At 39.0% G+C, this 27,659-nt stretch overlaps 1 protein-coding gene across 4 annotated transcripts in view; it reads left to right on the top strand.

The window, feature by feature from the left end:
- CERS6 (ceramide synthase 6) overlaps positions 1-27,659 on the top strand; it is a 329,281-nt gene that overhangs the window by 215,682 nt on the left and 85,940 nt on the right. The gene's annotated exons all lie outside the window — the stretch shown is intronic.

The following is a 27,659-nucleotide window of genomic DNA, read 5'->3' as shown; positions in this document are numbered from 1 at the left end:
CTTTGTTTTTCCTGCTACCAAATAAAATCACCTCTGTAAAAGCACCAACAATTACTTACGTCCACATACCTCGTTTTTAATCAGTATCATCTTCTTGACCAATACAAACATATTCCTCTAGGAATAGGTAAATATGTTCCTTTTAGGACTGTAGCAGTCCTGTGAACTGAGCAGGGTGGGGAGTGGGCAGGAGTGAAGAGTAGCTTGAGGAGATTTAGGTGGGAAGATAAAAGGAAATGGGAATACTGGGGAGAGAAAGTTTCTGTGATTAAAGGAATGAAGAGGTCTTCTTGGGAAGCAAATGTTTAATCTGTGCTATAATTTTTCTTAAATCTATAAAGCAGTTGTCCTTCAATTAAAAAAATAAAAATATATAATAAAAAAATGAATGGGAAAGGAGGAAGAATAAAAATTTTGCAGCCTTAAAAAAAGTCATTAGCCTCACTAACTCCATTTTGTGTATAGCAGTGCTGAGATGACTGAAGCGGAGTGGATTTGTGATGTTTTACAGGGATGCTCATTACAATGACAGCAGCCCCAGCTCTGTTTTTACCTAGGTTTTCATGTCTGCTGAAGGTAGCATGCTCTTTGCCTCCTCTTAAGGATAATGTGTTAAGGCCAAACAATGTTCCTCTTCCAAAGTGATCATTTATGCTCTTAACTCCCTAGCCTTTGGAACAGTTATAAATTAGTTTTGTAAACTAAAGAGAAGAAGGAAGCAAGTAACTTAGGGTTTTTAGAAATGACTTCCATCTGGGACAGATCTAACATGTCTAAGTCCTCATGCTTTCCAAATCGGGATCTTTTGAAAGAATGAGTGCTTTATCCCAGGCAGTTCATGAAACAAGGCCCTGCTACTCCAGTGATTATGATTTATCAGCAGCTCTGTGCAGTGTATTGTTGTTTACAAATCTCCTTTTCATACATTATCTCACTTTGTTTTCTGCAGCTTCATGATAACCCTCATGTCCTTTGACCTCACATGAGACATGTTAAGAAGTGGTTGTTAAGTGACTGTAAATTTGCAATTACAATTGCTGACAGACAGTGATAATAATAATCAAATAAGAAAACTCGATTCATAGAAACTAGTCATTAGGGTCACCAGTGAATCTGTTTCCAGAAGCTTCATTAATTTGAAACTTTTCACTCTCTGAGGCTAGCTGACCACTAAATTTTTACCTCTGTTCACATTGATAATCAAAACGTTGCCTCTAAAAATGGACTACCAGTTAATGATAGGTGAAAATGTATGAATAGTGAGTTAATTCAAGGGCTAAATGTTAATTTAGTTTACTAATTTATTGCTTGACTGAGGGATTAAGTCTTATGGCTGTTTTCTCAGCTCTAGTCCTTTGCTTACAAAGGAAACTCAAGTGTGTTCAATTAACCACATAACATTAATGGTCTCGAAGTCCCAAGTCCTTACCTGCTAAATATCAGGGTGAAAGAAAAGTGAAAGCCCAGTCGTGTCTGACTCTTTGCAATCCCCTGGACTGTAGCCCACCAGGTTCCTACGTCCATGGGATTTTCTAGGCAAGAATAGTGGAGTGGGTTGCCGTTTCCTTCCCCAGAGGATCCTTCCCAACTCAGGGATTGAACCTGGGTCTCCTGCATTGTAGGCAGACACTTTACCCTCTGAGCCACCAGGGAAGTCTACATGTCAGGGTGGGGTATTAAAAAAAGGAACAAAATAATAAATTGCTATTTGTTTTCTAAACCATCCTTATGTTAGTTATAATTCAAGTTTAATCAGACCCTAACATTTATAAATAGGGAAAATAATGTGAGGCTACCAAAGTGAATAAAAAAATAACCAAAAGCCGACTTATTGTTACATACACAATGACAAAAATATCCTGGGAGCTCTGGCTCTTCCCTCATCCCCTCACGCTGAACACTTAGGGAACCAATTGCGACTGTCCTAAGGGAATCATGCTGTCCCTCTTGGTGTCTCACAAATATGCATTCATTCAGTTTCATTCCTTGTAAGAGTAAATGAAAAATCATATGGGTAATGAGTAAATCATGAGTAAATGAAAAATCAAATCTGATCCCTGTTTTATTTCTGTGACCAGCTGACTATGTCCTCTTTTTCCATCTGATATGGAGAATATCCATAGCCATCTTTGTCCAACACTCAGCCATTATATGTGGAGTGTATGTGGATACATGGAGTGAATAACATGGACATAAAGTCTGGCTTCTCTAAAGGGCAGTACCATAATCAAGTCACTGAAAGTAAAATAAATACGAAAGAATGCTTTTTTTTACTTCCAATTTTATTGAGATGTAAGTAACATACAGCACCCTGTAAATTCAAGGTATATAACGCAATGATTTGACTTAGGTACATCATGATCACCACAGTTGGTTTAGTGAACATCCACCATCTCGTATGGATACAAAAGGAAAAAAGCTTTTCTTTCCTAGTGATATAAACTCTTAGGGTTTCCGTCTTAACAACTTTAATATAAAACACACTGCAGCATTAATTATATTAATCTGGTTTTACATTGTATCCCTAGTACTTATTGATCTCATAACTAGAAGTTTGTACCTTTTGACCACCTTCATCCAGTTCCCCGTCCCTCTGCCCCCAACCTCTGGTAACCACAGATCTGACCTCTTTTTCTGTGAGTTTGTTTCTGTTTGTTGAAGTATAATTGGCTTACAACAAACATGATGCTAGTTCTTGTATACACATAGTGATTCGATATTTCTATACATTAAAAAATGGACCACCATTATAAGTCTAGTTACGATCTGTCATCACACAGAGATATTACATTATTATTGACTCTCTTCCCCATGCTGTACATTTCATCCTCATGACTCACTTACTTTGTAACTACGGGTTTATGCCTCTTACTTTTCCTACCTATTTCACTCATTCCTCCACTCCCATCCCCTCTGGCAACCACCTGTTTGTTCTCTGTATCTGTGACTTTGTTTCTATAAGAAAACTATCAACAAAACAAAAAGGCCACCTATGAAATAAGAGGGTATTTGCAAGTGAATATCTGGTAAGAGCTTAATATCCAAAATATACAAAGAATACATACAACTCAACATAAAAAATACAATTAAAAATGAGCAGGGGATCTGCATAGATATTTTTCCAAAGAAGACATACAGATTGCAGACAGACACATGAAAAGATGCTCAACATCACTAATCATCAGGGAAATGCAAATCAAAACCACAATGAGATAGATATCACCTCACACTTGTTAGAATCAAAATAACAACAAATAAAAAGTGTTGACAAGGATGTGGAGAAAAGGGAACCTTCCTGCTTTGTTGGTGGAAATATAAATAGATGGATTCACTATGGAAAACAATATAGAGAGTCCTCAAAAAATTAAAGATGTAACTAACTTACCATAAAATCCAGCAATTCCCCTTCTGGGTATTTTCCCAAAAAGATCAAAAACATTATTGGAAAGATATAGGCACACCTTTGTCCATATGTTCATTGCAGCATTATTCACAATAGCCAAGTTATAGAAGCAGCCTAAGTGCCCAGTGATAGATAAATGGATCAAGAAAATGTGGTATGTATACACACACACACACACACACACACACACACACACACACACACACACACACACAGAGGAATATTACTCAGCCATAAAAAAGAATGAAATCTTTTCATTTTCAACAACATGTATGGCCCTAGAGGGTATTATGCTAGGTGAAACAAGTCAGACAGAAGAAAAACAAATACCATATGATTTCACTTACATGTAGAATCTAATATAAACAAAACAAATGAAAGAACATTTTTAAAGAAAATCATTGACAGGTTTGCAAGTCTTGGGAGAACAATGAAATATACTAAATATTCTGTTTGTAAATGACTGTTTTCCTAATGAAACCCTGAAGGGGAGACATTTAAATGCCAGGCTGCACCCCAGCCATTCCCCACAGCTACCATTTCCAATGGCTGTTCCACTTTTATTGATGAGGGGCCTTTTTCAACTAGACGGATATGATACAGATAATGGCCATGTAGATCACATCAGGGGACTATTCATAAAACAAGGATGTTCATGAGCAGGCGAAATCTTTTCCCCTGCAGTACAAAGAAGGATTGTAATTCTCCTTTGAAAGAGATTTTAAAACCTTGTCCTAAAATTACATGGCCTGAGGACCTTCTGTGGTATGCTACACTAGTTTCATTATATTAAATATTTGTGAGTTATTGTTTTCAGTTATCAGTTACATGTTTAAATCTTCATCACTGTTATTTGGTTCCCCTAGGTTTTATTACTAATCTAGGACATCTCTTCTGTGGACTGCTGCTGCAGAGAAATACTGTCGCAGCCAGCAAGGCTAACAACTGTCACAGTAAAATTCTGCCAAAACCAATAAAAGAGCTGGAACTTACAAATCCCTATCTTGCAATAGGCCCCAGGACTTGGAAAACATTTCTCTTTAATAAGTAGTTAGAAAGTCATCTGCTTGGAAATGGTGGTCAGATGGCCCCTTTTGGCATCAGGTTAATGTTGGAAAGAAAAGTTAGTAGGATGAGTTAATTCTCATTATTAGCCATTCTATAAAATGTCTCTCTCAGTATATCTTCCTAATGAATTTTAAAGTTGAAAACCTTTAGTTTTAAATTACAAAGCACTTACACTCATAAACTTAGATTTTTCATGCATCTCAGGAATCAAAAGACATCGGAGCCTAGAGATAGAAATTATAAGTTGATGTAATAATATAATTTAATTGAATTTTGTTTTTAGTCACTGGAATAAGGTGTTGCCTAAGTCAAACTTACAGAATATGTTTGTCTTGAAAGTCTGTGACTTGGCTGTACATTTTAAAAATGTATGTTGTAACTCACAAAGCAAGACACATAGAAGCATGTGGATAAATCATGGTGGTCACACCAGTACAGAACCAGCTCTGAGTATGCTCTGGCCATCAGTCAGGGATAGAATTTCATGTGAAAGTACATTTTATGTCATGACATTTCAAGTCCTGATGTTTGAAGATAAGTAATGACCCCAATGCTTAGCTCATGCTTTTACAGGACACATTTACTTTTTTTATTTTTTTATTAGTTGGAGGGACACATTTACTTTAAAAAAAAAAAAATTTCATTTATTTTTGACTGTAGCTGGGTTTTTGTTGCTACCTAGGCTCTTCTCTAGATGTGGAGAGTGGGGGCTACTCTGTAGTTGCCGCGTGCAGGCTTCTCACTGAGGAGTCTTCTCTTGCGGAGCACGGGCTGTAGGGCACACGGGCTTCAGTACTTGTGATGAATGGGCTCAGTAGTCGCAGCTCCGAGGCTCTAGAGCACAGGCTTAGCAGTTGTGGCACATGGGCTTAGTTGCTCCACGGCATGTGGGATCTTCCTGGATCACTGATCAAACCCGTGTCTCCTGCACTGGCAGGCAGATTCTTTACCACTGAGCCACCAGGAAGCCCAGGACACATTTACTTTTATAAAGCATAGACAACTATTCTTATTGATAATCTTAGGACCTTTGTGATAGATGAAGCATCCGAAGGCCAGGGAAATTAATGTGACCAAGGTCCCTTCTTCAGACACCTAGGCACAAGGGTTTAACCTAAGCCTGCCCATCCTAAGTTGGGTATTACATGCTGCTAGACCATAGCTAGGTACATAATCCTTAATCATAAGGGCAGTGTGCCTTTTGGCTTCCAAGAGGAAAGCACCATCTTTGCTTGTGGGCTTCTTGTCTCTCGTTAGTCTTATTGAGATCGGTAGACTTTTTCCCCTAAACAGATACCAAAGGATTAGAAAGAGAGCCTTGTTGATGGCAGTCTCTTATTACAAAGCAGTTATTGGCCCAAAGGTGATGGTAGCACTCATCCTGAGTTGACTTATGAGAAAAGCAAGAAATATGACTCTATGAGTCCTTTTTCATTTTTTTTTTAAGACTGCACTTATAAATGAAGTCGTATGGTGGTTTGTCTTTCTCTCTGTAATTTATTTCACTTAGCACAATACTCTCTGGATCTATCCATGTTGTCTAAAATGGTAATACTTTTTTTTAGTGGCTGAGTACTATTCTATTACATATATTTCCCACATCATCTTTATCCTTTCATCAAATACAGGTTGCTTCCATATCTTGGCTGTTGTATATAATGCTGTAATGAACATTGGGATGCATATATCTTTTCCAATTAGTGTTTTTGTTTTCTTCAGGTTAATACCCAAGTGAAATAGCTGGATCATGTGGCAGTTCTACTTTTAATTTTTTGAGAAACCTCCATACCATTTTCCATAGCAGTTGCACCAACTTACAATCCCATCAGCAGTGTCCAAGGGAGGGATATAGAGACATCCTTGCCAACATTTGTTATTTATTGTCTTTTTGATGATAGTCATCTGACACACGTGAGGTAGTATTTCATTGTGGTTGGTGTAGATTGTATTTTAAAATAACAATGCCATTTTAGTCTTTCAAAATACTTTTGTAGCCACCTTTACATTTGCTTGAGAAGCAAGATATTCCTTTTTGCTTTAGAACATAGGGAGTATGGGGATGAGGATATGATTTCTCCATCTCCACTCCCCAACCTGGAGTAGCATCAGGATGCCCCAATCCATTCAGTTTAATCAACGGTTATTGAAGACTTACTGTACTGACACTAGGTCGATAGGGACAAGAAGAAAACCACCTCTGTACCCAAGGAATTTACTTTTACAAGCAAGTCTGATAGGGTAGATCGGCACATGTGGTTTTGGCGTGTATCTATGTGTACATTAATTCATTCCTAATCCCTTTAAATTGTAAACTTTTCCCCCTTTATCATATTGTACATTATATCCAAATTGTACACCCTCTGCTTGCCTGACACATTGTAAATGTGGATTACTCAGCCCTAGCTACCAAAGTGCACCTGGACTTTGACACTGTGTTCCCCAGACCCTGTTAGATTTTTAAACCCCTCTTGAAGAAGTCTGGCAGAAGTGATGTGAAAGGCTGAATATGGAGATCTGCTGTGAACCAAGCTGCATGCCAGCCATGCCAGATCATGCCATATTGTTTGCTCTTATATAGACCTGCCATCATAGCATGTCATAAGAGGTGGAGCCAATAGAAGCAGTCTTCTCTTGGAGCAATTGGACATTTCTATGAGCCATTTTCTGTATCTCTTCCTCTTGACATGATGTGATTAGTAACTATTCCCTCTCCACCTCACCCTCCACCTGTTACCCCATCACCATCAGCCTAGCAAACATAAATATGAAATAAGCATTCCTTTACATGACATTATTGTTTTTATTACATAGAAGGGGCTTAACTCTTGCCAGAAAGTAAAGCTATTCCATAGTAAGCCATCTTGATTTTGTGATGGATGTTTTGTAACTTTCATCTATGTAATATGTGGTATAATACAATGCCACAGTCGAGAGTAGGCATGAGCCAGTCTGCTGGACCAGATGGAATCTTGGTTCTGCCATTTATTGCATATGACATGTTATAAGTTACCTTCTCTGGGCCTGTTTCCTTATCTGTAAAATTAGATGATGATTGGATCTACATAAGAGCCTTATTGGGCTTCCCTGGTGGCTCAGCTGATACAGAACCCACCTGCCAGTGCTGGAGACGTAAGAGATGCAGGTTCAGTCCCCTGGCGGGGAAGATCCCCTGGAGAAGGAAATGGCAACCCACTCCAGTGCTCTTTCGTGGAGAGTTCCATGGACAGAGGATCCTGGCAGGCTGCAGTCCATGGGGTTGCAAAGAGTCAGACCTGACTGAGCGTGCACGTACACACACATACACAAGAGTCTTATTATGAAAATTAAAGGAACAATGCCTAGTTCATAGTTTACACTCAATTTAAATGATAATGTAAAAAAAAAAAAAAACAACTGTGTGCAATAAGTTCTCTCTTTCAGAATCCTAGAGGGGATCCCAGGGAAGTAGATTTAAGCTGTCCCATGTAGTAGAACCTTGAGACCTCTGCTGCCTTCATCTTGGTGTGCTGAAAAGTATTCATCACGTGACAAGGACCAAAACCCCCAGGACTGGCCATCCTCAGTGGCTTATTAAAGGTTTAGGTGAGAGAAAATTCAGGGATGTGCATGGAAATAGCTAATGTGGATTGAGTGTTGGCTAAAATTTAAGTATGTACTCATTCCTTTATTCCTCACAAAACACTATGGGGCAGATGAAGAAACTGAGGTACAGAAACATCAAGTTATTTATTTAAGTTTTTATAGAAGATTATGTGGTGGGACTGTCGTTTGAACTCAGGCCGTCTTTATCCAGAGCTTTTAGACTGAACTGGCCCCCTTCAGAAATGCTTTTGTGAATTACATTTGGTGTGTTGCCATCCACTTCTGTTAGGGATCATTATAGGCAGAAGCCTAATGAAATCTGTCACTGTGGATATTATAAGCATAATATCTACATGTTCTGTGTCACACATCATCTTCCTCGTGAGGACTCCTAGGAGAAATTTGTCTCATTTCTTAATAATGAGAATTTGTAAATTCGCTGAGCAAATTACTCTGCTTTTGTTTCCTGGGCCTTGTAAACTTTTCCCTTTTGAGTTGATCCCTTGTTATTGTTCAGTTGCTTAGTCATGTCCCACTCTTTGCAACACCATGGACTGCAGCACACCGGGCTTCCCTGTCCTTCACCATCTCCTGGAGCTTGATCAAACTCATGTCCATTGAGTTGGTGATGCTGTCCAACCATCTTGTCCTCTGTCGTCCCTTTCTCCTCCTGCCTTCAATCTTTCCCAGCGTCAGGGTCTTTTCTAATGAGTCAGCTCTTCGCATCAGGTGGTCAAAGTATTGGAGCTTCAGCATCAGTCCTTCCAGTGAATATTCAGGACTGATTTCCTTTAGGATGGACTGGTTTAATCTCCCCGCAGTCCAGTGGACTCGCAAGAGTCTTCTCCAACACCACAGTTCAAAGGCCTCAATTCTTCAGCACTCGGCCTTCTTTATGGTCCAACTCTCACATCCATACATGACTACTGAAAAAACCATAGCTTTGACTAGATGGACATTTGTTGGCAAAGTAATGTCTCTGCTTTTTAATATGTTGTCTTGGTTTGTCATAGGTTTTCTTCCAAGAAGTTGATCACTGGAAAGCTAATAATCATGTTTGTAGCCCACCTTTGATTTATCATAATGATTTTGTCACTCTTGCCTTCATTCTGTCACTATTTTTCTTTTTAATTTCATTCCACATTTAAAAGTCATTTTTTGCTTCAAATTACACATGCAAATGGAAGACATTCAAATGGTATCGAAGAGCATAAAGATGAAAAGGTCCTTCCCTCTACCCTCCACTAATTCCTACCCTCAGTTTTTTAAGTACTTCTTGTGTGTATGGAAGATGTTTTATGCAGAAGGAAATGGCGACCCACTCCAGTGTTCTTGCCTGGAGAATCCCAGGGACGGGGGAGCCTGGTGGGCTGCCGTCTATGGGGTCGCACAGGGTCGGACATGACTGAAGCGACTTAGCAGCAGCAGCAGCAGCATACATGTGCATCATTTTAAATAATAGAATTAAGCTAATCTATATTATCAGTCACGTTACTTTAAAATGTCTATTTTAATTAGTGAAATTATCATAAGATGTATAAATAAGGGAAAGATTAATACTAATTCCCACTACCATTTCCCATCTCTCCAACGTATGCAGTGTTATCACTCCTCCTGGTACCCAATGTTACTCTAATATTATCTTACTATATTGTCTGTTTTTTCTAAAAGTCACTTGAGCTGTGACCTCTTTGCCTGGATTATGGCTTGTTCATTATAAGGTCCCTGGTGCCTGGCGCAATGGTTAGTACAGAGTGAGCATTCAACATACAGTAAAGACAAACACCCACATGCGAGAACATTTAGATGAAGAGCTGAATGCCATTTTCTTTGTATGGAATATGCTAGTAAAGAGCCAGAGTGAAACCCGAGTCTTGCATTGTGGCGTGAAGTCAAGAAAACAGATTTTGTTCTATTTAATGGAGGAGAAAAGTCAGATGGAATAAGAATGTGGAAGTGCTCTGCTTGACGTGAGCATATGCTTTCTATTGCTAGTACAACTGCCAGGGCATGGAGATCTTTATCCTTGTGCATGGACAATGTGTGAAAAAGAAATGAAAATTCTGTACGTGTATACATGGCTGGCTCAAAAATTCACTCAGCAAAGCAGTCAATGCATCTATTAAAGCAGCCTTTATGTGAAGTACAGGGTTGGTTTCTAAGGACACTGCAGTCAGATCATGGCTTCTGCCGTTAAGACGTCTACATTTAAGGGAATCTAGAACCTCACCTTCCTCCCTTCCCTTCACGCCTCCCCCCAAATAAAGGAGATTTGGGAGACTCTTCTCTTTATGTTACCACCTGCTGGCCAGCTATCATCTAGTGAGTTCCCCACCCCCTACTTTCTAACCATCTCTGCCTTTTATTCTGTTGCTGGTGATGTTTTCACCTGTAACTAGTAATGCCTCATCACAGGAAAGCATTACTATGGTTTTCTTTTCTTCTCCTCTGAGGGGTGTGATTGGAACAAGTCTAAAACTGTTTATCTGAATGTTCTTAAACTATGTTCTAACCTCTGTAAAAAATATGAACCAAACATAAGGTAAAGAAAAATTTGTTCATAATATATCTTGACCGTTATCTGTGACTTTTGAAATACGTTTCATAGGAATTTAAAAGGAAGTCTTTGACTAATATGTGTTCTCTGTGAGTAAAACCGTACCTATGTTGTCGTTGTCTTTGGGTGTCCACTTTTTCTAAAGATTTCACAGAGTCTTCACCGTCACATTATTTTTTTTCTTCATTATTTCATTTTTGCTTCAGTTTTGTTCTGAAGCCGTTTGAAAGAAAAATTTATCCCTGCCATTTTTTTCTTAATAGGTAAGTTTGTTGCATGGTGGGAAAAAAAATTTGACCTAGAAGCAGTTTTTGACCACCTCTGTCCTACAATATATGCTTTGATCCTTTGAAATTTGATGTTGAATCACAGAGGCATAATAATTAGAACTGTCTCCTGATTTTCATGTAACTGAACAAAGAAATAATGTGTTTAAATAAATATGTGAATGCTCAGTCATTCAGTCATGTCCGACTCTTTTCAACCCCATAAACCGTTGCCCACCTGACTCCTCTTTCCATGGGGCTGTCCTGACAAGAATACTGGAATAGGTTGCCATTTCCTCCTCCCAATCCAGGGATAGAATCCATGTCTCCTTCAGCTCCTGCATTGGCAGGAGGATTCTTTACACTGTGCCACCTGAAAGTGGAAGCCCCCTAAAAGTGAAAGTGTTAGTCACTCAGTCGTGTCTGACTCTTTGCAACCAGGCTCCTCTGTCCATGGGATTCTCCAGGCAAGAATACTGGAGTGGGTAGCCATTCCCTTCTCCAGGGGATCTTCCTGACCCAGCAATTGAACCTAGGTCTCCTGCATTGCAGAGGAATTCTTTACCATCTGAGCCACCTGGGAAGTCCCTAAATAAATCTGTAGGGGATTCCTATCTGGAATGGAGGTGGGAGTCAAGGATCCTATGCAGTCAGGGCAGTCTGAGGTGCTTTGTCACATCAGCAGCTCTGGGGTATCCGTGTCCTGAGAGAATGCAGATGTGACTCAAGAAGAAAAGGGAAAAGGAGAAACTAAATCAAATTCAAGTATGGTTGTATCACAACAATGAACATGCTAGGAAAATGCTTATTTAAAATTTCTATTGTTGATGTTCTTAATTATGGTTTTTAAATGAAATAAAGATTAAGAAGTCATTTTAGTTAAGCATGTAAGATTACCTGCTAGACTATCAGCTGGAGAATCGTGATGCCTATTAATTCTAAATAATTTCCTAAGTATTAAATGCATCATTTGTAGACAGGCTATAATTTATGAGTTATGGGCAGTGAGTGAAAAGGAGGACAGTGGTCCCCATTTTTCATCCCTGACAAAATCTTTCTCCACATTTAAGGTTCCAGGAAGACATTTGACAGTTCTTATCTACTGCTTGTATTTCCAGTTATTCTTTAGTTCAGAGGGTTATTGTTTCTCTAGAGTGAATTTAATCCCAACATTTTCACTCCAGAGATTTAGAGTTAGATTTTGTCTTTCTTGCATGCATTCAGAGCATGCATCGCAAAGTTACTGGGAATATTTAGCTGAGAATTACCAGCACCTTTGAAAACCAGAGTCCCTGTGGACAGCCAGATACGCAAAGTAACAAGATGCAGAAGCATCACTACTGCATGCTTCCCACTGGGAGGCAACACAAATGTCTGCAAAGGATGCTACGTGCAGCCATGCTTGATGGAAAATGTTACATTCACAGTGCCTTTGGGCTTCTTTTTTCCATCTTTTTGGATTATATTGCTAAAGATCAATGGATATAGTTTGTAGATTATTTTTAACCAAAAGATTTATGCAAATTGATTGACTTAACAGTTGTATTGCTGTCTTTTAAATAAGAATATTCTGTTCTCTAATAAAACAGTTGGCAACACCTCAGGACAGATTATTACAATCACCAGATTCTCAGTAAAAATTATTTTTGGCTGAGATCTTTGAGTCTCGGTGTACCATTCAATGCTCTATTTTAAAAAATTAAATACAATTGCTCATAGTCCTATAAACCTGACTTTGGGGTTTTTGTTTTTGTTTTTGCTAATTAAAATATGTTTTTTCTTACCAACTTAAATCATGTTGTAGCCAATACATTTCACATACTTCATTATGTTTTATATTATACTAAATGGCTTCTGGATTCCACACAGTGGGTTCTTTTGGCCAGTTGTTGTTTAGCCGCTAAGTCCTGTCTGACCCTTTGGGACACCATGGACTGTAGCCCACCAGGCTTCTCTGTCCATGGGATTTCCTAGACAAGAATACTGAGTGGGTTGCCATTGCCTTTTCTAGGGAATCTTCCCAACTCAGAGGTCAAACCCTAGGTTCCTGTTACTCCTAGTGGCTGGTGGAAAACCTTTCGGTAAGAACGCTCAAGACCTTTTCTAACAATGAGCTTTGTGAAGTTCATAGGCACAGCTGAAGATCACTGAGGGGAGGGACGTTTCCCTGTTCTGCTGACAGGACCGGTTTTATAAGTGATGTGGCTGTTGTGTTCTGGTGGCCTGCGGAGGTTTCCTACCATGCTTTCCGGGATCCAACCCACTCCTCCTCTTGAGCACTCTGGTGCTTTCTCCCTTGTCATTCTTCTGTCTCCCTGTACTAAACATGAACTATCCATCCCGTGCTCTGGATGGCTTTTGCCACATGAAGTAAAAGTTATCAGAGACTCCAGTGTATTTGTTTCCTTTTTATATAAAATTCCCCTACTCCTGCTAGTTGTTGGGCACTTTTTTTATCCTTTTCTGATCTGATCTCAGCAGATAAAAGGCACTGCTGTATTATTCACCCAGCCCTGATTACTGTGGGTCATCATTGATTCCTTTCTGTGTCCCAGATAAGGAAAGAAGAGTAAGCAAAAACATGGAAGCTTGCTGCGTGAGCTTCTGTTAATGAAGCAGGTATTGGAGTACTTATCTCAATGTGCTCTATCCAAGATAGTTGACTAGGTCCTTTAATAGTTCTGTCCCATGTGGGAGGCAGACAGGTAAAGAGATATTTGTAGCAAGGTGGGTATGTTTCTTGTGAAAGGAATATGCGTGAACTTCTATGAAGCATGTTTGAGCAAAATCGTGAAGTTATATGTGACTTGAACATAAGGCTTGCATTTGTTTTTGGTGGGGCCTTGTGGGCCCCACAAGAGATAGAGATGTTAAAAGCTAGGCTGAAGCCAGGTCATAAATGGCCTTGAAATCATAGTAGGGAGCTTGGGCTTCATTGAGTAATTGGTGTGGAATCATCAAATGTTTCTCAAAAGCAGAATAACAAGTGAACCTGAATTCCTAGGTTGTTTTCTAACATTCTCCTAGACTTTGCATTTGTATCCATAAGCATTTCAAAAGCTCTTCAAGGTCAGAACCAAACTCATGCTCTTCCTCTTCTCTTTACTCCTCCTGTGGCGTTCCCCATCTTATTTATGGGTGTTACTATCTGCAGCAGTCAATCAAGCTGGAGATCTTGGGGTCGTCTTCACTTCCTCTTTATCTCCTATACCATGGTCAACAAGATAGCATATGCCAATGACTCTTTCTGTGACCTGGCACTCTAGTTCATCTCCTGCTCTCCACTTTCAATTCGACTCTTTTATCAAGTTTAACACTGTTAACTTATACTAGTTATTCTTCGATACACCAAGATTAGGTAAATTATTTTAGTTTATTGCTTCAGCAATAATCAGTATATTAAGAATTCACAGGATGGGTTCTGAACACCATTGATATCTCTCCTTGACTTTTTATGTCCCATGGCATTCCTCTTTATGATATTAGTTAAGCTTAACTTTGGAGCATTTAGCTAATAATAATCATAATAGTGGCTTACATAAGAAAAAAGTTTATTTCTCATGTAAAATAAGTCTGGAGGGAGGCAGTTGGCATCTGAAATGATGGCCCCATCATTTAGGATACAGGGGTATTCTATCTTTTTGCTCCAGTATGCTAATACATAGCTTCTAGCTTCAAGATTACTTCCTGTTACAGAATGGCTGCTGGAACTCCAGCCATCACTTCAGTGAAACAATTTCCCCAAAGAAGGAAAGGTGAATAGAGAAAAAGTTGTTTGCCAGCTGAGTTATCTCTCATTATGTAGCCTTTATAAACATCACACATACCATGAACTGAGACACATAGCTAGATACTTAGCTGCAAGAAGGCTAAGAAGTATCTCTTTGTTTATTCAAGAGACAATGTGCTCAATTTAAAATTGGCCTTCTACCACTAAGGAAGAAATGGGAGAGTAACATTGGTATAAGCACGTACTCAGAATAGATAAAACTGTCTTTGTAATGGGCAGCTGCTGCTGCTGCTGCTGCTAAGTTGCTTCAGTCCTGTCTGACTCTGTGCGACCCCATAGACGGCAGCCCACCAGGCTCCTCCGTCCCTAGGATTCTCCAGGCAAGAACACTGGAGTGGGTTGCCATTTCCTTCTCCAGTAATGGGCAGAATGAGCCTATTATCACTGGTCCTACTGGGTGTCTCTTTCATGTCCAAGATACCTATGCTATATGGTTGCCATTCTGGAAAGTATCTTTACTAAAATAAACAGTAAAATCACCATCCAGGTGTGCCTTTCTACTTGTCAAGTCATGTGAAGTACTTAGAACCTGAACACCATTCTTCACAGAAAGGTGGGAACATGCAGAGCAGCTGAAGCAAGTGGAGACAAACTGCTTTTTTGCAGAATTCCTCACTTGGCACATTATTTGTTGTAGGCTTTATAGGTTTCCGCAGCTTACCTCAGTGCAGTAATTCTAATCCTGCAGCAGATATGAATCACCCAGGGAACTTGTTAACATAACTGGGCCCAGGACACATAACTGGGCACTAACCACCACCCCCCACAAACATTCTGTCTTATGACTTATTAAGTCTGGAGTTGATCCCAGGAGTCCATGGTTAAAAAATAAAAGTGATTCTGATTGTTTCCCTCATGTAATTGCAGCATTTGATTAACAGAGCTTATTCCCTTTAACGTATTTCCCAGAAATAATACCCACTGCCTTAAGTCATCTGCTTCTGGATTATTCTGAAACGTAAAATGGGAAATTGTCATAAGAGGTCTGGATCAACATATGTGATTGTATGAGGAGAATGGGTGGTATAGGACCAATAGATTTTATTTTAAAGACCAGAATGATTAAATATAGGGGTCAAGCAGACAGTATTGAAAAATTAAGTATTCATCATGTAGTATCTTCAGTGTAAAAAACACAGCTTCACAATCCTGATTATACTCCCAGTCTGATGTCTTCAATGAATTGACTTTTGTATTCCTTACTTTGTTGTTGTCTTCTGTTATCACAGTACGTTGTGATGCAGGTCACCTAAGGAATAAAATCAGTGACTTCCCTTCCTAAGATGTTTTTTCTTTTAAAATTATTGCCTCTATATATCTTCAGTTTCATAAAACCTAGTACAATAATCGTCATGGCCATTTTTTAGAGCAAAGAACTGAAACAGAAAATCGTACTATTTTTACAGCGGACAACATGTCAATTTAAATGAGGAAGCAGGTCCATGCAGTAAAACACTGAATTTATCTGCAGTGGTTTTTGTTGTTGTTTTTGTTTTTTCATTCTCTAACTTTGCCAAGAATGCCATCCTTGCTAAAGATCTGGGTCTCTGTAACTGTCCCTCCCCCATCATCACATCACTCCCATTTCAGTGCTCTTTTCAGCAAAGTCCTAAATGGAATTGGCCAGGACCATCCCTAAGGATGCAACTTTAATACTCACAAAAATTACATGCCGACCAATAGATTTAGGAAGCAGTGGTAAAGTTATTACCAGTTAAAAGTTAAACGCACCCCAATGTTCATTGCAGCGTTATTTACAATAGCCAGGACATGGAAGCAACCTAGATGTCCAACAGATGAATGGATAAAGAAGTTGTGGTACATATATACAATGGAATATTACTCAGCCATAAAAAAAGAATGAGCTCAAATCAGTTCTCCTGAGGTAGATGAACCTAGACCCTGGTACCCAAAGTGAAGTAAGTCAGAAAGAGAAAAACAGATATTGTATATTAATGCATATATATGGAATCTAGAAAATTGTTCTGATGAAACTATTTACAGAGAAGAAATAGACACATAGATGTAGAAAACAGATTAGTGGACACAGTGGGGAAGAAGAGGGTAAGAGAGACTGAGAAAGTAGCACTGACATATGCACACTATCATATGTAAAATAGATACCTGGTGGAAAGTTGTTGTATAACGCAGGGAGCCCACCCTGAAGCACTGTGATGACCTAGAGGGGTGGGGTAGGGAAAGGAGGGAGGCTCAACAGGGGGGGGATATATATATACATGCAATTATGACTGATTTGCATCGATGTGTCCCTTTCATCTGAGTTAAATTCACCCATTCCAGTCCATCTTAGTTCACTGACTCCTAGAATGTCGATGTTCACTCTTGCCATCTCCTGTTTGACCACTTCCAGTTTGCCTTGATTCATGGACCTAACATTCCAGGTTCCTATGCAATATTGCTCTTATAGCATCGGACCTTGCTTCTATCACCAGTCCCATCCACAACTGGGTATTGTTTTTGCTTTGGCTCCATCCCTTCATTCTTTCTGGAGTTATTTCTCCACTGATCTCCAGTAGCATATTGGGCACCTACCGACCTGGGAAGTTCCTCTTTCAGTATCGTATCATTTTGCCTTCTCATACTGTTCATGGGGTTCTCAAGGCAAGAATACTGAAGTGGTTTGCCATTCCCTTCTCCAGTGGACCACACCCTGTCAGACCTCTCCACCATGACCTGACCGTCTTGGGTGACCCCACACGGCATGGCTTAGTTTCACTGAGTTAGACAAGGCTGTGGTCCTGTGATCAGATTGGCTAGTTTTCTGTGATTATGGTTTCAGTGTGTCTGCCCTCTGATGCCCTCTCACAACACCTTTCATGCTGGATTTTCTCTTCACCATATATAACATAGTACACATTTTTGCTTATTTATCTTATTTATTATCAGTATCCTCCACCAGAAAATAAATTCTGCAGAAACAGTGATTTTCTGTTAGCTTTGTTCATTTCTAAATCCTAGTGCCTTGGATATGACCTGGCAGAGAGCAGGTGCTGGATAAGTGAATGTTATTGCATGATAAATAATAAGAATATATCAGGAATTTAATTGTCTCAGCAGTTTATTTTTATACCACTATTAAAGTGGTGTTATTTAGATAAATATAACCCTACACTAAGGAAATTCATAGTACAGCTGATCTTCCCTTCTATTTCCTCTTATTACTGTTGGAGCTTGTTACAGATGCCAACTTTCCCTATATTTAGACAGTTTTTGATTACTTTCTGTTTGAACTAAGTGTAATTTTCCTCTCCTTGGGTGTCCTTTTAGTTTTTCCAGGGACAAAATTACAGTCAGTTCCATTATAAAGCAATTTGATGTTATAGTTTCTATCTTGGTTTACATTTTGTTCACTGGAACAATACATGTAACACAAGCCTTTTATAATACTGTTAGGTAAAATATGTATGTTATTTCTATTTGTAACCAATGGTATGTAAAAATGGGTCATTTTTTCCCAGAACATATGTTCTAGAGTCAGAAGGTAAATTGATGGATTCTCACTCAGTTTATCAACCACGTGTTTATAGAGCTGGTCCCTAGTTATATTTAAGCACTCCAAAATGAGATACCCTGTAGCATGTGTGTGCTCAGTCGCATTCGACTTTGCAACCTCATGGACTGTAGCCTGCCAGACTCCTCTGTCCATAGACTTTTCCAGAATACTGGAACAGGTTGTGATTTCTTCCTCCACGGAATCTTCCCAACCCAGGAATTGAACCTGCGTCTCTTGCATCTCCTGCATTGGCAGGTGGTTTCTTTACCACTGCGCCATCTGGGAAACCCCACTGTATAGAATACATGATATGCTTATAGTGGCAAAAGCCCTCCAATTAGAGTATTTTTGGAACTCTGATTGAAGAGCCAAAATACCATTGTCATTTAACTCAATGATGCACTTGTTAAAGGATAATTGCACTTCAGCTTGGTGTAAGTCTTCTAGACAATACTTCCCAATGATAACAGAATAATGTGTCTTCTCAGCTCAATTACTAAAATTGTTTGTTTTGGAGCAAGTAAAATTTCATTGTCTGTGGCTGTTTCCCATTTAAAGATTAGCTCATGCATGTTTTCGATGTTGTAGTCCCTGGAACTGTGGACTCAAGTCGTGAAGTCATTTGTATGCCTTTGCCTGGAGACAGATGGCTCCGGCTTGGTTCGACTTCATGGTCTTTTCCTGCACTGCCAATTTCTAGTACAATAAATAACCTTGTTGTTCACTCATTTACACAGGCAGGTTCTGTAACTGATAGTGTATGTGCTTGAAGAATCAGGCATTTGGCAAGTAACAAATGTAACCTCATGAGAGCATGAACCAAACTACAAGAAAGGAAACAGTGATGGGTTAATAGTGTAGACATCTGTGAACTCAGAAATTCGTAGGTGTTGAGGTAAACAAAACAAAGAAGCACTTGACAAGTACAAGCCTGCTTTGTTTTATCGTGTGCAGATGCTCTCTGTTTTACAAATTGAAGGTTTGTGGCAACCCTACATCCAGCAAGTCTATCGGCACCATTTTTCCAACAGCATTTGCTTACTTTGTGGCTCTGTGTCACGAATTAAACAGGTTTCTGTCACAAATTGGTAATTCTCAAAATATTTCAAACTTTTTCATTATTATTACATTAGTTTGCTGACCTATGATCAGTTATATTCGATGATACTATTGTATAATTGTTTTAGGGATTCATAGACTGTACCCACATAAGAGAGCAGGCTTAGTTGATAAATGTTGTGTGTGTTCTGACTGCTCCATTGACAGGCTATTTCCTATTCTCCTTTCCCTCTCCATTCCCTGAGACATGACAACATTGCTGCTGCTAAGTCGCTTCAGTTGTGTCTGACTCTGTGCAACCCCATAGACAGCAGCCCACCAGGCTCCCCCGTCCCTGGGATTCTCCAGGCAAGAACACTGGAGTGGGTTGCCATTTCCTTCTCCAATGCATGAAAGTGAAAAGTGAAAGTGAAGTCACTCAGTCATGTCCAACTCTTCGCGACCCCATGGACTGCAGCCTACCAGGCTCCTCCATCCATGGGATTTTCCAGGCAAGAGTACTAGAGTGGGGTGCCATTGCCTTCTCCCTGACAACATTGAGATTAAACCAGTTAAAAACCTTATGTGTGCTAAGTCGCTTCAGTTGTGTCCAACTCTTTGTGATCCCATGGACTGTAGCCCGCCAGGCTCCTCTGTCCATGGGATTCTGCAGACGTGAGAGTACTGGAGTGGGTTGCCATTTCCTACTCCAGGGGATCTTCCCAATCCAGGGATTGAACCTGCATCTCTTATGTCTCCTGCATTGGCAAACAGGTTCTTTACTACTAGCGCCACCCGGGAAGCCCAAAAACCTTATAATGGCCTCTAAATGTTCCACTGAAAAGAAGAGTTGTACATCTTTCATTTTAAATAAAAAATGGGAAATGATTAAGCCTAGTGAGGTAGCTATGTTGAAAACTGAGACCAAAGTCTAGACTCTGGCACCAAACAGCCAGGTTATGAATGCAAAGGAAAAATTCTTTAAGGAAATTAAAAGTGGTACTCCAGTGAACACACAGAAAGTGAAATAATTTATTGCTGGCATGGAAAAAGTTTTAGTGGTGTGGAGGGAAGGTCAAACCAGCAACAACATTCCCACATGCAAAAGTCTAATCCAGAGCAAGGTCTTGACTATCTTCAAATCTGTGAAAGCTGAGAGAAGTGAGAAAGCTGCAGTAGAAGCGCCTGCAGCTCATGAGGTTGGTTCATGAGATTTAAGGGAAGAAGCCATCTTCATGACATCGAAGTACAGGGTGAACCAGCAAGTGCTAATGCAGTGCTGGTATTGCAGCAAGTTATCCAGAAGATCCAGCTAAGATAGTTGATGAAAGTGGCTACCCTAAATGATAGATTTTAAATGTGAATAAAATAGCCTTATATTGGAAGAAGATACTACCTAGGACTTTCATAGATAGAGAGGAGAAGTCAATGCCTGGTTTCAAATTTTCAAAGAACAGGCTCACTCTCTTGTTAGAGGCTAATGTAGCTGGTGACTTTACGTTGAAGCCAGTGTTGCTTTACCACTCCTAAAATCCTAGGCCCTTAAGAATTATGTTAAATCTTCTCTGCCTGTGCTATAAATGGAACAACAAAACCTGAATGACAGCACACCAATTTACAGCATGGTTTATTGAATATTTTAAGCCCATTATTGAGACCTACTGCTCAGGAAAAAAAAAAAAAAGATTCCTTTCAAATTATTATTGCTCACTGACAATGCACCTCATCACCCAAGAGCTCCGATGAGGATGTACAGTGAGATTCATGTTGTTTTCATGCCTGCTAACACAACATTCATACTGTGGTCCATGGTTCAAGGAGTAATTTTGACTTTCAAGTGTTATTTAAGGAATACAGTTTGTAAGGCTATAAGGTGCCGTGTATGGATCTGTGCAAAACTGTCCATTGAATACCTTCTAGAGAGGACTCACCATTCTAGATGTCATCAAGAATATTCATGACCCACGGGGGAAAGGTCAAAATACAGACTTTTACAGGACTTCAGAAGAAGGTGATTCTATCCCTCATGGATGACTTTGAGGGGAATCAAGACTGCTGTGGAGGAAGTCACTGCAAATATAGTGGAAATAGGAAGAGAACTAGAAGTGAAGCCTGAAGATGTGACTGAACTGCTGCAATCTCATGAATAAACCTTAATGGATGAAGAGTGGCTTTCCAAGGATAAGCAGAGAAAATGGTTTCTTGAGATGGAATCTACTCCTGGTGAAGAATCTGTGAAGGTTGTTGGAGTGACAACAAAGGATTTAAAATATTACACACAGTTAGTCAATAAAGCAGTGGCAGAATTTGAGAAGATTGACTCCAATTTGAAAAGAAGTTCTACTCTGGGTAAAATGTTATGAGAAAGTAGTGTAGCACTGTACACTATAGAGAAGTTGTTTGTGCAAGGAAACTGCAATTGATGCAGCACTTTTCATTGTTGTCTCCTTTTAAGAAATTGCCATAGCCATACTAGCCTTCAGCAACCACCACACCCTGATCAGTCAGCAGCAATCAACCTTAAGGCAAGGCCCTCCCATAATAAAAAGATTATGATTCACAGAAGGCTCACATAATGTATTAGACATAAGACTATTGTATACTTAATAGACTATAGTATAGTATAAATGTAACTTTTATATCCACTGGGAAGCCAAAAACTTCATGTGACTTGCTTTATTCCCCTGCTCTGGAACTGAACCTGCAATATCTCCAAGATATATGGATACAACAGAATGTAAAAAGGAAGGTGGTTCTATTTCCGTAGAAAGGTTGGTCAGTAATATACCGTGACTACTTGGCCATCTTGTTTTTGCTTCCACATAAACAGATAGTTTTGGAGGAGGAAATGGCAACCCACTCCAGTATTCTTGCCTGGAAAATCCTATAGACAGAGGAACCTAGCAGGCTACAGTCCATGGGTTGCAAAAGAGTTGGACACAACTTAGCAACTAAACAACAACAATAAATAGATAGTTCAAGATTATATTTTCAGTATCATGCCGATTTCATTAATCATCCGGCCTTTTCACCTCATTGATTTTTAAAAGCTCTCTTAATTCATCTAAAGGAAAGCTTTATCTTATATTCAGCAAACCACTTCTGTATTGCTGGTTCAGCCCCTTGATGTAACTCAATTGCATTAATCTATCAGACTTCTTTCGGCTTCCCCTCAAAATAATTACATATCTTTATAAGATCAGAAGCTGGGAAGACAGGAAAACAGGCTTGATTAAAATCAGAAACTTAACTGCATAATGATCAATTCCTTCTTTGTAATTAACTCAGCAACTCAAAGGATAATTTCTCTATCCTAATTAGAAGATAAATAATATATAAGGATGTACCACTCATTTAAAAGATATAGTTTGATCATTTGTCCTATTAGTAATGAGTAATGGTAAACTGAATTGTGAATTCCCTTCTGAATTTTAATATATGAAAGTGACTGTGAGGAAAGGGATTAATTATTTTCCTAAATTAAAATATCATCATCAAATTTTCATCAGTGTTTAATTTAGAAAATTTTAATCATCGATACCAAACATAATATAAAACTTGAGTTTCATAGATAGAGGACACATTGAAAAGTAATTTCTCACTTTATGAATTTTATTCACACATCATGATATTGGGCAAAATGAGCTTTTTATTATATTGTGTTTAATAAGAGTGACTAAATTTTGTCAGTGATTCAAAATATTTAAATTGAAGTGGAAAGCTGGAGTCCCTTTGAAGAAAAAAAAGAGGATTTCCTTCTAATACTGGATTTTCATTAATGGGGTGTCAGAGCTTGCAACAAGATTAGAGCACACACAGGAAACCAAGATTTTTGTCTTTGGGGAGAAATAAAGGGGGGCAAAGAGAATGGTGAAATTTAGGGCTTGAGGGATCATAGAAATTACGCCGTCTCCTAGTTTCACACATGAGCAACCAGATGGGTGAATTGACTTAGCCACTGTCACTCAGCTGGTTAACAGGAGACTAGACCAGAGGGGCTGCTCTGTCCTCTCTGATTCTCTCTTCCCCATCATGTGTTCTTTCAGTGATTGCAGCGGTTGGGAAATTAAGGAACTTTCATTTCTCTATTTCTAGATTCCCCTGCCTTTCAAAAAAGTGGTGTTCTCCAGTCACATAATTGAATGTTACAGAGATCTGGCTGCTTTGCAAGTATCTGAATTTTGTGTTTTCTTGCAGCCTTCTCAAATAATGATAGCACGATATAATTTTTCCTTCTAACGTATTCCTCATGTAAAATGTGTTTTCTATAGCCATTTATGGCCAATCTAGACAGAAAATGACTGAAAGTTTAGGAGTTCAGGAAACATAGGACTGTCTCTACTTGATATGTTTGGATTCATGATTCATATAATGTAGCCTATTATGGGTTTTAAGATATAATCCACAGACAAGGTGACTACATAACATATTAAAAAGCAAGTCTTACTTTGTAGATAAGAAATATCAAGCTGAAGTACCCAGTAGTTTTTTTTTTTTTTATCTAAATATTTTATTGAAGTATAAGATAGGTACTGAACCTGGACAACTTGCTGACTCTCCACAATATAACATGCTCATTTTTCCAACATCCAGAGCAAGAAGCCCTCCTTGTGCTCCCTTCTAGCCACTATCTTCCCTCCCTGCCACCCACATGATCTCTGCTCCACACCATCTTTAGAGACTTCGTTCTTTTCATTTTGTTGATCTGCTGTCCTTGACACAATGGTTTTCAAACTTCTTGGTTTTAGGACCGCTTTACACTGGTAACAATCATAAGAATTTTAAAGAGTTTTTGTTTTTATTAGTCATATCTGTAGATACTTATTGTGTTAGAAATTAAAGCTGGTGAGTTGTAAAAGCATTTATGAATTGAATTAAAATAGAAACAAACAGTCATTAAATGGAAACAACAGTTTAAGAAAAAAAACTATATTGTCCAAAACAAAAATTAGAGATTTTTGTAATAACTTCTAATGTATGGTTTAGTAGAGAACTGGTTTCTCATTCCTACCCTGAATATTCACTGGAAGGACTGATGCTGAAGCTGAAGCACTAATACTTTGGCTGCCTCATGCGAAGAGCTGACTCATTGAAAAAGACCCTGATGCTGGGAAAGATTGAGGGCAGGAGGAGAAGGGGGCAATGGAGGATGAGATGGTTAGATGGCATCACTGACTCAATGGACACGAGTTTGAGCAAACTCCAGGAGATGATGAAGGACAGGGAAGCCTGGCGTGCTGCAGTCCCTGGGGCTGCAAAGAGTTGGACATGACTTAGTGACTGAGCAACAACATTCGGTCTGTCACGGGTGTGTGAATGTGTGTATTTGGTTAATTTATATAAAGAACATTTAGTCTCACAAAGATATAAAATTGGAAAAGGTAGAAATATCTTAATAGTGTTTTCCAGAAAATTGTACATATTCTTCTTTGATATGATGCCAAAACTCAAGAAAAAGTAATTTCTTTAATGTCAGTGAAATTTTAATGTTTGGTTACATTAACATCCATTGATTTCTCTTTCCCTCTCATCCAGGTGTGATTATTTAACAGCATGCATCAGTCATTTGGAAACTGTTGGTTCACTGAGCTATACAGATCTTACAAATGTTGGCACATTATTATAAATATCAAAAGTGAGAAAAAATAGAAGCATATTTGTCATTGTTTCACTTTTCTCCTCCAAAAAGTTTTTAACAAATGGGAATCTGTTAGGCATATTACTAATATTTTCTTGAATTTTATCATTGGCAACAAATACTTCCATTTGAGTCTCTTGAAGTGACAGGCTCACCATTTTTAAGAAAATGTCTACAAATATTCAATTCAGAATAAGAGCCATTGTGAAGAAAAATCACCAAATTTTCACTCACATTTCATTAAGTTCATTTTTTTTAATGCTTTCTCCACCTTCGTATTATTGTTTCTCTCCATTCTGAATAAATGTTAAAGTAGGAGTAAGAAGGCCTTTCTGTACAGAACAGGTACGCTTGTATCACTAGCTCTCTGTTCCTGGTGGGGCTAGTAGCCTCTGGGAGGCTATATGACCCCAGGAGGCCAACCAAATAGTGCCTAGAATACTGACCAGGAGGCAGTGGGGTAGAGATGACAAGCCAGATATGAGGTGCAAGAGTAGTTAAGGCATGGAGATTGGAATTCATGAAGCACACACAGCTAGATGCCTGGCCTGAGGAGAGCAGGGGACATTCATTGGGCAGAGTGGACTTAGTCTTACTCGGTCACAGTGGACAGCCAACCTAGCAGAACCATGGACAGCCAGCCAAAGACATTTCACCTTCTGAGTTGGAAATGAGAAGGCATTTAATGTTTTTTAGTCTTCTGGAGAGTAATGCAAGGGAAGGGATTATGAAAATGATGTTGGAACTATGACGACTCCTGAAAGATTAAAAATAAGTTCTTCCATCTGAGCTCCTCTCCCCCATCCACTATCTTCTGCTTGTCCTTCTGTTCTCAACTACTATGGTGCCACCTAATGGAGCTGTCCCCTGCCACGTCTCCCTTCCAGACGGGGCTGGGTGTATGTACCCCTCTGCATCCTGTGTTTACTTCATCTATAACTTATCGTTTTGTCTTGATTACCCAGCAGATGGTAAGTTCCTAGAAAATGGAGAACTTGTCCCTACTGTGTTCATGCGTAGCAGAGTATCTAATACATGGAGGCCACTGAATACTTGATAGAGCCAGTAAACAAGGAGGGTGCAATTATATTAGCAGAAAGATATTAGAATGTAGGTAAACTGGTTTAGAAGTAATAAGAAAGTGCCCACCTTCCCCATTGGTTCAGTAGGAAAAGAATCTGCCTACAGTGCAGGAGACGTGGGAGATGTGATTTTGATCCCTGGGTTGGGAAGCGGAAATGGCAACCCACTCCAGCATTCTTGCCTGGAGAATTCCACGGACAGAGGAGCCTGGCAGGTTGTAGTCCATGGGGTCACAAAGAGTTGGACATGACTGAGCAGCTAACCACATAAGATAGAGGCTGATGAGGCTCTTTGAAATGAGAGTGGGTGGGGTGGGTGGCAAAATGATTGATCATCACTGTAATGAATGCAAGATTTATTCTGCATTATTTGCTCATCTTATTATTTTCCCCTTTCCACTTTCTCTTAATGGAGAATTTAGAATTAAATTATTGATGATTGATTTATACTTGAAATATCAGTGTCAACATGTAAATGCTCTGAAGGCAGTTGTTTCATATACTAGTTTTTAGTTTTAAATTCATTGGAATTATTGAATAATTTGAGGATTGTAATGGTTAATATCATTAATGTTATTTTTAAATATAGAGTAAATGTTTTTTTTAAATCAGACCTATTAAAGATACATAGACTTAGCTTCTTTTTATTATTTCAATATGCCTTGTTCATTGTAGAAAATTATAGCTACAATTACTTGCATAGTTTAATATTGAAATATAAACATTTTTTAAAAAGTGAAAATCATCTGAGATGCTCATTACTTGAAGATAAACACTAATTAACTTTTGATAAATATCCTGCCAGGCATATTTCATGTGTGTGTGTATCTAAATATATATCTGTATATATCTACTTTGAACACAAGGTACACTGTATATTCTACTTGTAATTTACTTTTAACTTAAGATGTGAATGTGCTGGTTATATCCGCATAGTCCATCTGATATTAGCACAGCTGTGGTGGACAGTGCCATGCACTTTTGACAGTGTCCCACGTCAGAGCGGAGCTGTGCCCCATCTCGGCTCTGCTATCTCCTAAGCTGCAAAGGTTACCAGACACGGGAAGGTACAACCTAGACACAAGGAGGCATTAATACTGGAACCTCAACCAATGGGTATGAGAGTTGGTAGATATATGCCTCAGCCTCCCTGTCCTGTGTTGGGACAGTTGTAAGATGTGTGCTCTGTAATTCTGCAGAGGTCCTCAGCAGAGCTGAGGTACAATTGCCTACAACAGCAACCAGCTCATTCTTGAAAACCATACTGGGTATTCCCCATTTTTCTAGTTTCCTGGGGTCACCTCCCAAATAACCAGCCAGCACCCATGTTCTCATCTCAGAGTCTGTTCCCACCGAATCCCAGATAGGAATGTGCCAGTGTTCAATTTTATTGAACAATTATATTTATTTCGATTTTTCATTACTAGAAAAGGAATGGTAGTGGAAATCCACGTACTCAGAGTCTTTACTTTGAGTCTGATTTTTTTTTTTTTAACAATAAATGCTGCTTTAAAGGATGTACAGATTTTGAAGACAAAATTACTTTTTAGAAAGGTTATTCTAGTTTGCAGAGTACTATTTTCCCTATACATTGCTAACCCCTGGGTATTAACCTCTTCAGATATTTTCAGACTCAGATAAAAAAATTCTGTCTCACTTTAACCTGTAATTTTTGCATATGTTTTTGGTCACATTTTGTTTGTTTGTTTAGTATGTCGCCT

This window comes from Dama dama, chromosome 33 (assembly GCF_033118175.1).
Source record: "Dama dama isolate Ldn47 chromosome 33, ASM3311817v1, whole genome shotgun sequence".
Classification (NCBI taxonomy): Eukaryota; Metazoa; Chordata; class Mammalia; order Artiodactyla; family Cervidae; genus Dama; species Dama dama.
Note: the sequence above shows the minus strand (reverse complement) of the source record. Positions and strands in the feature narration are given on the sequence as shown.